This window comes from Schistocerca piceifrons, chromosome 4 (genome assembly GCF_021461385.2).
Source record: "Schistocerca piceifrons isolate TAMUIC-IGC-003096 chromosome 4, iqSchPice1.1, whole genome shotgun sequence".
NCBI lineage: Eukaryota > Metazoa > Arthropoda > Insecta > Orthoptera > Acrididae > Schistocerca > Schistocerca piceifrons.
The window spans coordinates 474026090-474039618 of record NC_060141.1 but is presented as its reverse complement, the minus strand read 5'-3'; positions in this window follow the sequence as shown (position 1 = coordinate 474039618).

Sequence of the window (13529 nt, the reverse complement as noted above, 5' to 3'; positions counted from 1 at the left end):
GCACATAGTCACTACTCTTGATGAACTGTGGTATCGTGTTGAAGCTGCATGGCCAGCTGTACCTGTACCTGTACACGCCATCCAAGCTCTGTTTGACTCAATGCCCAGGCGTATCAAGGCCGTTATTAGAGCCAGAGGTGGTTGTTCTGGGTACTGATTTCTCAGGATGAATGCACCCAAATTGTGTGAAAATGTAATCACATGTCAGTTCTAGTATAATATATTTGTCCAATGAATACCTGTTTATCATCAGTATTTCTTCTTGGTGTAGCAATTTTAATGGCCAGTAGTGTATAATTAGAAAAATATCACAGGAAGAATACCAAAAGGAAAGAACTTAATACTAATATCTACAGTAACTCATGACTGCATACACTCCAAATCCATTCACCTGAATGCTAACCATGTGCATTGTCTACAGTGTCTAGTATATTGCCCAGGCTGCCTACATTTAAAACCAATCACTGCTGAAGGCTATGCATATGGAGCACTACACCCCAGCAAATTACAGTGTCCACACATAACTGGGCACAGCCTACATCAGTTTCTCTAGTGTTCAACCTAAATGCACTCAGACCACTGCCTGAGTCCAATTTCATGAACTGAACCTTGAAACCAACCTTTCAATCCTCCAACATAACCATTCTGTTGTCAATCACTAATGGAAAGCAGCCAAAAAACAGTTTGTTCTCACTTACAATGTTGAGATGATGATGCTGAATACCAGCCCACGATATCATTTGTTGTTCTGGCTCTGTCCTGACACCAGTGTAATGGGGCTGGGTGCTGCAAACACTGATTAATTACCAGGATGGCCATCTCACAACTTGGGACATGAGGCACTGAGTTTTGTAACATCACTCACTCACTCAGTGGTTCATGGAATCACAAGAGTTCATTTGGAAACATTCACTATTTATCAGTAAGGTGGCGACTCAGTGGTGTGTGTTTACCCCTTGGCAGCAGCGTCTACCTCAGCATAACACAAGGCGGTGTGTGCTTAGCCACGGTGGAGTGTGGACACTGGCCAGGAGAGTGGCCTCGGTGAAATAGGGACATCAGCATGTGGCTTTATGGATGTGAAACTGAGGTAAGGAATTTCTGCAGCAGTAGGTGAGTGTGTATTTGACAGCAAGCAGCTCTGGCAGCGGGTCAGGTGCAATATGTGCTGGAGCACAGGGTGTTCATATGGTTAATACCTTACAGTTAATAGTGCGTATCTATTTGTGTTGTCAGCAGGCTCTGAACCCAAGACACCTTGGAGATGCCCAGAAATTGGATGTAGTTACCTTTGAGGTGGCCCTTTCTTGGTGGCTCCAGCTCCAGTCCCAGAATCACATAAGACAAAGGGAAACAGCAGCAAAAAACAGACAAAAATCAGTCAAATACAGCTCTCCTCTACAAATTGCAGGCCCAACAAGTTGTCAGTGAGCCATGTCAGGTCCGGTATGGACTAAGGTCTTTTTTTGGGTATCCTTGAGTTCTCTTGTTGTTGCGTGTTTTGTTATTTTGGTCTAAAAGTTGGTGCCTTCTTTATTGTAAAATTTTTGATCTCAGAGGGCTACATTATTAGGTTAGTGCTTCATTATTTTAGTATATGTATCCATACACCATTTTTTAAAGCTGTTTAATTCCAGTTGAGCAAATATTTCACAGTGTATTATATTATCATATTAGGACTATAGTATTTGATAAAGTGAGTGCTGTTTCCTTGTTTGTTCCTTCTCGTGCATGTGCTCTGTGTTATTATACTATTTAATAAAGTTACATTTTCTTAAGATTTTATAACCATACAAACCCCAGTCACTTTCCGCTTCCACCATTTTCTGTACCACATGGATGAAGCAACTTGATGTAGATGGAGCTGGTTGGCCCACATGAAACCATCTTGGGTATGAATTATGCCTCAGCGTGGCAGCAGTCAAACACAAGATACTGCTAGGTCTGAATGGTGAGTGTATATAGTGGGTTTACTTTGTTATGACAGGGCCCTGCCTCTGAAGCAGCACAGCATCAGGCCATGGCTCACCACTACAATGGACTGGATTCTAGCACCAGGCTGCATTAACAACATTGTGGTCCCAGGAGCAGGAATTTACAGACAACAGTTTTGCCCACCTCATTGCAGATTGTGAAGTCTGCTTCATTTACACCTTTTTTTCTTATAATTTGAGTGTACTTTATGTATTCATATGCAAGAAGTACTTTCCACTATATCAGTACTAGAATCCAGAGATTTGACAATTTTTAATATGATCAGCTCTTTCACACTCTTAATGCTAAGTGTAAGTTTGTTATTAGGCAGAGTCCCCATCAGTTATTTTAAGTCCGCAGCTCATGGTCGTGCAGTAGCGTTCTCGCTTCCCGCGCCCGGGTTCAAATCCCGGCGGGGTCAGAGATTTTCTCTGCTTTGTGATGACTGGGTGTTGTGTGATGTCTTTAGGTTAGTTAGGTTTAAGTAGTTCTAAGTTCTAGGGGACTGATGACCACAGATGTTAAGTCCCATAGTGCTCAGAGCCATTTGAACCATTTAGTTATTTTAAGCAGTTTATTATCAAAAATTATAATTGTCTCTAGACTTAGTGTTTTATTCACAGAAGTCTCTATGCAGTGGAGCTGTGCACTTTAAGGCCAAATCACACCAGAAGTAAATGGAGCAGAACGGCAGGCACCATCACAGTCAAATGGTGATGTATTTACACTGGGCAGACAGTCAACACAATGTCACTTCACAATCGCCCTGTCCCAAAGAATGAAAGTGAAACTATGAGTTAGTATCTGTCTTAGACCTAACCTACACATAATACGAAAATTCAGAATACAATATTAAATAATGAGCAATTGAACGAGAAACCTGCATGGCGAGCAAGAACTAATAAAATGATAAAAGCTCAAAAACTAACATGGTCTACGTACAATAAAAAATGTCTATCAATTAAAACAAAATTAAAACATTACAAGACGGTGGTTCAACCAGAGGTTACATACGGAAGTGAAACTCTTTTTAAAGTCACCCAGAAAAACAGAATTGACAAAATTTTAAAAGTAGAGAGAAGAATTGCTAGAACATGCATAAATAAGAAATATCAAAAAGCTGGGCAATGGCGGATAGTTCCAAATGAAGTGGTATACAGAGAACTGGAGCCCATCACTGATACTATACGAAAGAAAAGGATCTCTTTTTGTGGTCACATTCTGAGGACACCAGAAACCAGATTATCAAGGAAAATTATTGAGAAACTCTGGAATTTGAAACAACAAGGAGGATGGCTTAAGGAAATAAGAGAGGATATGGAAGAACTGGAAATAACTCTGGATGATTTGCAGAACAAAACGCCAAATTTAAAGAAGTTGAGGGACACAGAAATAAGATTTAAACCAAAAATTGACAAACGACATACAATGAAAAGGGTATTTACAGATAAGGAACGACAAAAAGCATCAGAACGAATGAAGAGATACTGGGCCACTCGGAAGGGGAAAATACCAAAGAAGAGGACCAGAAATGATTGACTGAAGTGGTCCAATGAGGCCGTAAAAACAGAAGAAGAAGAAGAAGAATGAGCAATTTATTTACTAATGAGTTAAGCAAACTTCATAGTGGGTGTTCTTTTTAAAGTTTTGTTGAAACTGTTTGACACACTTACATGCGGTTTCAATTTTCTTCAAGATAAAGATGATGCAGTTAATTTCATTTGTGATTTTTATTATCGGCCTTTCAGTTTCTTAAACTGATTTCTAAATATACTTCATGAGAACATGTAGTTTCAAGGCATCTGGTTTCATAAAGTCAGGGGCTCCACTGAGGGAAATAACGGACCTAACAACATCAACTGATGTAGCTAGTTTGAATAAAGACAATTTCGATGTTAATAGGAGGATCAAATGACGTCTATAGAAACAAGACCTACAAGGTTATTACAGAAATGAGGAAATGTTTAAATAATTTAGCCCACACAAATGTACTCATTGTGAACATCCCACATTGTCATGATTTACCACTGCGGCTGCGTGTGAACTGCGAAATTAGTGTTGTAAAAGAGTGTATCACTGAAATATGCACTAACTTTAAGAATGTCGATATTGTAGATAGAAAAAGATTGGAGCGAAGGTTCCATACAGTCCATGGACTTAATTTAAATATGCCAGGAAAGAAATTACTAGCCGAAAAAATTTCTACTCGCATTTCAAAGAAGAGTGAAGAAAAAAGTATAAGTGACAAACAAATGGAGATTAAGAAGTGCTTTAGATGAGTTACAAGCTGTGCCATTGGCCAAATGCAAATTATCAAGTGGTTTAAACTGATTGGGTGAGAAACAAACAATGAAGTCATAAGCCAAACAAAAATTACGAAATGGTTTAAACCGAAGAGGACAGATGTGGATGAAGCAAAACTTATACAAGATCCAGAAGTTAACTCACCTGCTGATTGCCACCAGCAAACAGAAGCCACACACAAGAAAGATACCGAAATTTTTTAGGGTAAGTGCTGTATTAGAAATGCCATTAGATAAAGACTCAGAAACGGTTTGAACTAAAATTACTAAATACCCAGACTTTGCTGTACTACCCCATAATGTTCAGTCACTCACAAATAAAGTTTCCATGTTGGAAGCACTACTCCAGTATGCACTAAATGTAGACATAATTTGCATTACCGAACATTGGCTACGAAATGACGAAGTAAAATTAACCTCAATCTCAGGATATGGATTAGCAAGTCATTTTAGCCAAGAGTTTTCCAAACATGGTGGCTCTGCTATCTTTGTGAAAGAACAAATAAAGTTCTGTGATGTCAGTAAAAGTTATATTGACTCAATTGAAAAGGACTTCGAACTTTCCATTATTAAATTGCCAGAGCTTAATTTCATAGTTATTAACATATATAGAGCACCAAGTGGAAACCTGCCAGTCTTCATGAATAAACTAGAGGTTCTGCTGAACAGGATCAGTACATTAAATATAAAGATAGTGCTTTGTGGGGATTTCAGAATTGATTTTTCAAAAGACAGCAGCTCCAGAGATGCTTTGATAAATATGACCAACACATTCAGTATGATCCCCACAGTACACTGCCCAACAAGATTAACAGAATGCACAAATTCTATTATTGACCAAATATTCATCTCGGAAACAAATTACAGATTCACAAGCAGAGTACCGTGCATGGGTTATAGTGATCATGAGGCACAGCTGATGTATATAGAAATGCCAACAAGCAGTAGCAGTTCCAAAAAAGTAGTTGAAAAAAGAACCTTTTCTGAAGATAACATTAGAATTTTTAATCTCTTATTGGCAAAGGACAACTGGGAAAGCACTGCCACTCAGAACAATGTTGATAGCATGTACATGAGTTTTCAGAGCATCTTTCTTCACTATTTTAATGTAGCATTTCCAAAAGTAGCAAAAACAGTAAAACCTAACAATAATAAGCAATGGGTAACTAAAGGCATAAAAACTTCCAGTGAGAGAAACAGACTTCTGCAGTACTGTTGTAAGAAATATAGAGTAAGCCAAGAATTCACAGATTATTCAAAAGCCTACAAAAGAATCTATTGTAGAGTAGTCAAAGAGGCAAAAATTATGTGGAATGACAGTTTGATAAGAAACTCATCTAACAAAATGATATCCAGGTGGGGAGTTATAAAGAAAGAAACTTGTAGTTCAGCGGCAAAGAAAAAGAATGCATCATTAACACTAGAAGGCTCAAGTCACAGACCCAACTTCATTTGTGGAACAATTCAATGAATACTTCACTAGCTGAAGACCTCATTCAAGTACACTATCAAGGACCAGTCTCAAGTTTCTCCAGCAAGTCAGTGATCTTGACTGCTTCTATGTACGCTTACGAAACAAACTCCAATGAAATAATAAGTAAAATTAAATCATTAAGCATTAAAATGTCAAGTGGTCTTGATGAAGTACCTGATTTCATATTAAAAGCATGTGCTCACGACATAGCAAACCCATTGGCAAAATTTTTCAACCTCTCTTTAAAAACTGGTCTATTTCCAGATATTTTTAAAGTAGCAAAAGTTTCTCCACTGCTAAAAAAAGGTTCTTCTGAAAAAATATCAAACTACCGACCTGTGTCACAGTTAAGTTCCTTCTCAAAAATTCTAGAAAAACTCTTCTATGACAGGCTTTTAAGTTTCATAAATAAATATGCACCTCTTACAGTACAACAACATGGTTTTAGAAAGTCTAAATCCACACAGACAGCAATTTTCAAATTCTTAGACTGCATTTTAAAATCCCTTGATCAACATAAATTAGCTGCAGGTATTTTTCTAGATCTATCAAAAGCCTTTACAGTCTGGACCATAACATGCTGCTCGAAAAATTACAAAGACGAGGAGTAAGAGGTGTAGCACATAGCTGGTTGTGTTCACACATTAAAAAAACACGCAGGGAGAAAGTATCACTTCAGTATGAATTCAACAAAATGAATCAAACAAGAAACAACTCCTTTTTTCTAGCGAATTAACAATCAAATATGGTGTACCACAGGGCTTAATCTTAGGTCCACTACTCTTCTTGAATTATGTGGACAACTTAATTGAATATATGAGTCCCACAAGACCTATCCTGTTTGCCGATGACACCAGCATATTGCTCACTGGATCCAGTCAAGAAACTTTGCAGTTCACAGCAGAAAGTTCTATGAAAAGACTTTCTGAGTGGTTCGCAAAAAACAAACTCATTATAAATACTGAAAAAACTGTGTGTGTTGATTTTCATTTAATTCCCCCAACTAATCAAATGTTTATTCAAGCACAATTAAAAAATGATCCCCTAGAAAATGTGCCACAAAATTTTTGGGACTGTGGGTTTAGCAAGACAAAGTGGGACACACATATAAACAACATGTCTAGAAAACTATCATCTGTGTGCTATGGCCTAAGAATTTTACAGGCTACAACAAGCAAAGCAACAGTACTGCAGGCATACTATGCACAGTTCCACTCACTAGTCCAATATGGCATTGTTTTCTGGAGATACTCAACTCACAGTGTAAAGGTTTTCAGAATGCAAAAAAGAGCTGTAAGAATAATTTGTGGCCTTAAAAAGATGGAGCCTTGTAAGTCCCATTTTACTGAGCTTGGTGTTCTAAATGTTCCAAGTTTATTCAATTATGAAACTATCTTGTTCACTAGGGACTACCTCCTGAAAACAGACAAACTGCTACAGAACAAAAATGTACACATCTATAGTACCAGAGGGAGATCAAATATACATAAAAAATATCACAGAACAACCACGTATCAGAGGAACATAATTAACATTGGTGTAATACTACACAATAAGAGACCAGAGGAAATAAAAAATGCTACTCATCCAATATTTAAAGCTAAACTAAAGGCATTTCTAATAAAGCACTGTTTCTAGTGTCAGAGAATTTCTGAATACGTAACAAAATTAATTGTAATAGGTACCTATTTTTAATTTGTCTACTATTTTGATAATACAGGGTGATTCAAAAAGAATACCACAACTTTAAAAAATGTGTATTTAATGAAAGAAACATAATATAACCTTCTGTTATACATCATTACAAAGAATATTTAAAAAGGTTTTTTTTCACTCAAAAACAAGTTCAGAGATGTTCAATATGGCCCCCTCCAGACACACGAGCAATATCAACCCGATACTCCAACTCGTTCCACACTCTCTGTAGCATATCAGGCGTAACAGTTTGGATAGCTGCTGTTATTTCTCGTTTCAAATCATCAATGGTGGCTGGGAGAGGTGGCCGAAACACCATATCCTAACATACCCCCATAAGAAAAAATCGCAGGGGGTAAGATCAGGGCTTCTTGGAGGCCAGTGATGAAGTGCTCTGTCACGGGCTGCCTGACGGCCGATCCATCGCCTCGGGTAGTTGACGTTCAGGTAGTTACGGACAGATAAGTGCCAATGTGGTGGCGCTCCATCCTGCTGAAATATGAATTGTTGTGCTTCTTGTTCGAGCTGAGGGAACAGCCAATTCTCTAACATCTCCAGATACTGTAGTCCAGTTACAGTAGCACCTTCGAAGAAAAAGGGACCAAAAACTTTATTGGCTGAAATGGCACAGAAAACGTTCACCTTAGGCGAGTCACGTCCATACTGAGTTGTTTCCCGCGGATTCTCAGTGCCCCATATACAGACATTGTGACGGTTGACTTTCCCGTTAGTGTGGAAAGTTGCTTCATCACTAAACACAATCTTTGAAATGAAAGATTCATCTGTTTCCATTTGAGCAAGGATAAAATCACAGAAATCGATTCTTTTAATCTTATCAGCTGCAGACAGTGCTTGAACCAATTTCAGACGATAAGGTTTCATAACTAACCTTTTCCGTAGGACTCTCCATACAGTTGATTGTGGAATTTGCAGCTCTCTGGTAGCTCTGCGAGTCGATTTTCCTGGGCTGCGAACAAATGCTTGCTGAAAGCGTGCTACATTTTCATCACTCGTTCTCGGCCGTCCAGAACTTTTCCCTTTGCACAAACACCCATTCTCTGTAAACTGTTTATACCAATGTTTAATACACCACCTATCAGGAGGTTTAACCCCATACTTCGTTCGAAATGCACGCTGAACAACTGTCGTCGATTCACTTCTGCCGTACTCAATAACACAAAAAGCTTTCTGTTGAGCGGTCGCCATCTTAGCATCAACTGACGCTGACGCCTAGTCAACAGCGCCTCAAGCGAACAAATGTACAACTAAATGAAACTTTATAGCTCCCTTAATTCGCCGACAGATAGTGCTTAGCTCTGCCTTTTGTCGTTGCAGAGTTTTAAATTCCTAAAGTTGTGGTATTCTTTTTGAATCACCCTGTACTATGTATTATTTAACTTATCTTTGACCTGTCCAATATCAATTGTACAATTTGTGCTGTATGATACAATTGGACCAATAAAAAATCAAATCAAATCAAATCATCTAGGAACTTTTTGATCATTATTCCAACCATACATACTGGAAAGACCAAAAGTGAATAAAGGAGGAAAGGCAAATTGGTTTATAATTTGAGAAAAGAGAGGTGAACACTCTTGAAATCAAACAATGAACTGTTTGATATTAGCTGGTGATTTGAGATGTGAGTTGAGCCCTGATTCAGATATGTCACATTGTTAAACAAAACAAATGAAGAAATATGATGAGAAAACCTCCATGAAAGAATTCCTGGAGAGCCTTCCAACACTGTCACCACTTTACTGCACGAAATTGTTTCCTCATCTGTACTTTGAGCCTGTTGTACAATCCAAACTATGCCTTTACAGGCTCTACAAATAAAATGCAATGAGGAGAATTTTCCATCTCTTAGTGTGGCCACTGACAGTTTGATTTTTGACGAGAGTAACCTTACATTATTTTCCATCAAGAAAAATCTGAGAGACTTATGTTGGAGTTGAATGCACAGGAAACTTGACTGAAGGAATTTGGAAGCAGCACAGAGACAGCAACCAAATACAAGAAGAAGAAAATAAGAAAGATATCCACTAGAAACAGCTCACTGTATACCATGGACTTTAAGTCATGAAATTAACTACACATTTACAGGAAAACATGGTTTTTTATACAACAAAATTGGCTGTCCGTAAAATTACAGTGTGCAGTCTGGAACATCATGATGTAGTATTTATTTATTGTATATACTCTCTCAAGAACAACTGAGGGAAATCCTGTCCAAGGCATTTTGTTTCCTGACATCTGCATCTTAGAATAAGAATGGGACATTAGAAAATGCTCTTCTAAAAGTAGCAACTGGTACAGACATACTAATTAACAGAAGTTTTTGGAGAGAGGTCGTACTCAGATGGATGTGACTCAGTCAGTCAAGAGCAAGCTTAAAGGATGTGAAGTTATACTTGCTAGTCAATATCCCTTGATATCTAAAGAGGTGAAAAACAGCCATAACTTTATGAATTGAATTTTTTACTAATGTAGCTGTTGTGGTCTTCAGTCCAAAGAATGGTTTGATGCAGCTCTCCATGCTACTCTATCCTGCGCAAAGTTCTGCATCTCCCAGTACCTACTGCAACCTACATCCTTCTGAATCTGTTTAGTGTATTCATCTCTTCGTCTCCTTCTAGGATTTTTACCCTCCACACTGCCCTCCAATACTAAATAGGTGATCCCCTGATGCCTCAGAATATGCCCTACCAACTGATCCCTTCTTCTAGTCAAGTTGTGCCACAAACTCCTGTTCTCCCCAATTCTATTCAATACCTCCTCATTTGCTATGTGATCTACCCATCTAATCTTCAGCATTCTTCTGTAGCACCACATTTCGAAAGCTTCTATTCTCTTCTTCTCTAAACTATTTATCGTCCACGTTTCACTTCCATACATGGCTACACTCCATACAAATACTGTCAGAAACGGCTCCTGACACTTAAATCTATACTCGATGTTAATGAATTTCACTTCTTCAGAAATGCTTTCCTTGCCATTGCAGTCAATATTTTATATCCTCTCTACTTTGACCATCATCAGTTATTTTGCTCCCCAAATAGTAAAACTCCTTTACTACTTCAAGTGTCTCATTTCCTAAACTAATTCCCTCAGCATCACCCGACTTAATTCGACTACATTCCATTATCCTTGTTTTGCTTTTGTTGATGTTCATCTTATATCCTCCTTTCAAGACACTGTCCATTCCCTTCAGCTGCTCTTCCAGGTCCTTTGCTGTCATAGGCAAACCTCAAAGTTTTTATTTCTTCTCCACAGATTTTAATTCCTACTCCAAATTTTTCTTTTGTTTCCTTTACTGCTTGCTCAATATACAGATTGAATAACATCGGGGAGAGGCTATAACCCTGTCTCACTCCCTTCCCAACCATTGCTTCCCTTTCATCCCCCTCGACTCTTCTAACTGCCATCTGGTTCTGTACAAATGGTAATATCCTTTCGCTCTTTGTATTTTACCCCTGCCACCTTCAGAATTTTAAAGAGAGTATTCCATTCAACATTGTCAAAAGCTTTCTCTAAGTCTGCAAATGCTAGAAATGTAGGTTTGCCTTTCCTTAATCTATTTTCTAAGATAAGTTGTAGGGTCAGTATTGCCTCACAAGTTCAAACATTTCTACGGAATCCAAACTGATCTTCCCTGAGGTCGGCTTCTACCAGTTTTTTCATTTGTCTGTAAGGAATTCGTGTTAGTATTTTGCAGCCATGGCTTATTAAACTGGTAGTTCAGTAATTTTCACATCTGTCAACACCTGCTTTCTTTGGGATTGGAATTATTATATTCTTCTTGAAGTCTGAGGGTAATTCTCCTGTCTCATACATCTTGCTCACTAGATGGTAGAGTTGTGTTAGGCCTGGCTCTCCCAACGCTGTCAGTACTTCAATTGAATGTTGTCTACTCCCGAGGCCTTGTTTCAACTTAGGTCTTTCAGTGCTCTGTCAAACTCTTCACGCAGTATCATATCTCCTATTTCATCTTCATCTACATTCTCTTCCATTTCTATAATATTGTCCACAAGTACATCGCCCATGTATAGACCCTCTATATACTCCTTCCACCTTTCTGCCTTCCCTTCTTTGCTTAGAACTGGGTTGCCATCTGAACTCTTGATATTCATACAAATGGTTCTCTTCTCTCCAAAGGTCTCTTTAATTTTCCTGTAGGCAGTATCTATCTTACCCCTAGTGAGATAGGCCTCTACATCCTTACATTTGTCCTCTAGCCATCCCTGCTTAGCCATTTTGCACTTCCTGTAGCTCTCATTTTTGAGACGTTTGTATTCCTTTTTGCCTGCTTCATTTACTGCATTTTTATATTTTCTCCTTTCATCAATTAAATTCAATATTTCTTCTGTTACCCAAGGATTTCTACTAGCCCTCGTCTTTTTACCTACTTGATCCTCTGCTGCCTTCGCTACTTCATCCCTCAAAGCTACCCATTCTTCTTCTACTGTATTTCTTTCCCCCATTCCTGTCAATTGTTCCCGTATGCTCTCCTTGAAACTCTGTAAAACCTCTGGTTCTTTCAGTTTATCCAGGTCCCATCTCCTCAAATTCTCACCTTTTTGAAGTTTCTTCAGTTTTAATCTACAGTTCATAACCAATAGATTGTGGTCAGAGTCCACATCTGCCCCTGGAAATGTCGTACAATTTCAAACCTGGTTCCTGAATCTCTGTCTTACCATTATGTAATCTTTCTGAGACCTTCCAGTATCTCCAGGCTTCTTTCATGTATACAACCTTCTTTTGTGATTCTTGAACCAAGTGTTAGCTATGATTAAGTTATTCTCTGTGCAAAATTTTACCAGGCGGCTTCCGCTTTAATTCCTTATTACCATTCCATATTCTCCTACTACATTTCCTTCTCTTCCATTTCCTACTATAGAGTTCCAGCCACCCATGACTATTAAATTTTCATCTCCCTTCACTATCTGAATAATTCCATTTATCTCATCATACATTTCATCAATCTCTTCGTCATCTGCAGAGCTAGTTGGCATATAAACTTGTACTACTGTGGTAGGTGTGGGCTTCGTATCTATCTTGGCCACAATAATGCGTTCACTATCCTGTTTTGTAATAGTTTACCCACATTCCTATTTTCCTGCTCATTATTAAACCTAGTCCTGCATCACCCCTATTTCATTTTGTATTTATAGCCCTGTATTCACCTGATCAGAAGTCTTATTCCTCCTGCCACCGAACTTCACTAATTCCCATTATATCTAACTTTAACCTATCCATTTCCCTTTTTAAATTTTCTAACCTACCTGCCCGATTAAGAGATCTGACATTCCACGGTCCGGTCTGTAGAACGCCAGTTTTCTTTCTCCTGATAACAACGTCCTCCTGAGTAGTCCCCACCCAGAGATCCGAATGAGGACTGTTTTACCTCCGGAATATTTTACCCAAGAGGACACCATCATCATTTAACCATACAGTAAAGATGCATGCCCTCGGGAAAAATTACGGCTGTAGTTTCCCCTTGTTTTCAGCCATTCGCAGTACCAGCACAGCAAGTCTGTTTTGGTTAGTGTTACAAGGCCAGATCAATCAATCATCTAGACTGTTGCCCCTGCAACTACTGAAAAAGCTGCTGCCCCTCTTCAGGAACCACACGCTTGTCTGGCCTCTCAAAAGATACCCCTAAGTTGTGGTTGCACCTACGGTACGGCTGTATTGCTGACGCACGCAAGCCGCCCCACCAATGGCAAGGTTCATGGTTCAAGGGGGGGGGGGGGGCTGTAATATTACTCCTTTTTCATTAACTGTGACTCAGTTACACCTGTAAGAGCTGTACAGCATGAGCTTACTGTTACAAATCTGGAAGCAATACGGTAGAGTCTGGGAGCTATAATTTGTTACGAGGGCAAGAAATCCTGAGACATTCAAGAAAATTTTTGGAGAACTTGCTTCCAGAAGCTATGCAAAGTAGTTTTGAAAATTAGTGAAGCCAATGGGATCAGTTACAATAACTTAAATCCATTCTCCTTAGGACTGTCATGGCTATTACGACAGCAGTCTTTACAAAGTAAGCTCTTCTTGGAGATTACTGATTCAGCAGTATC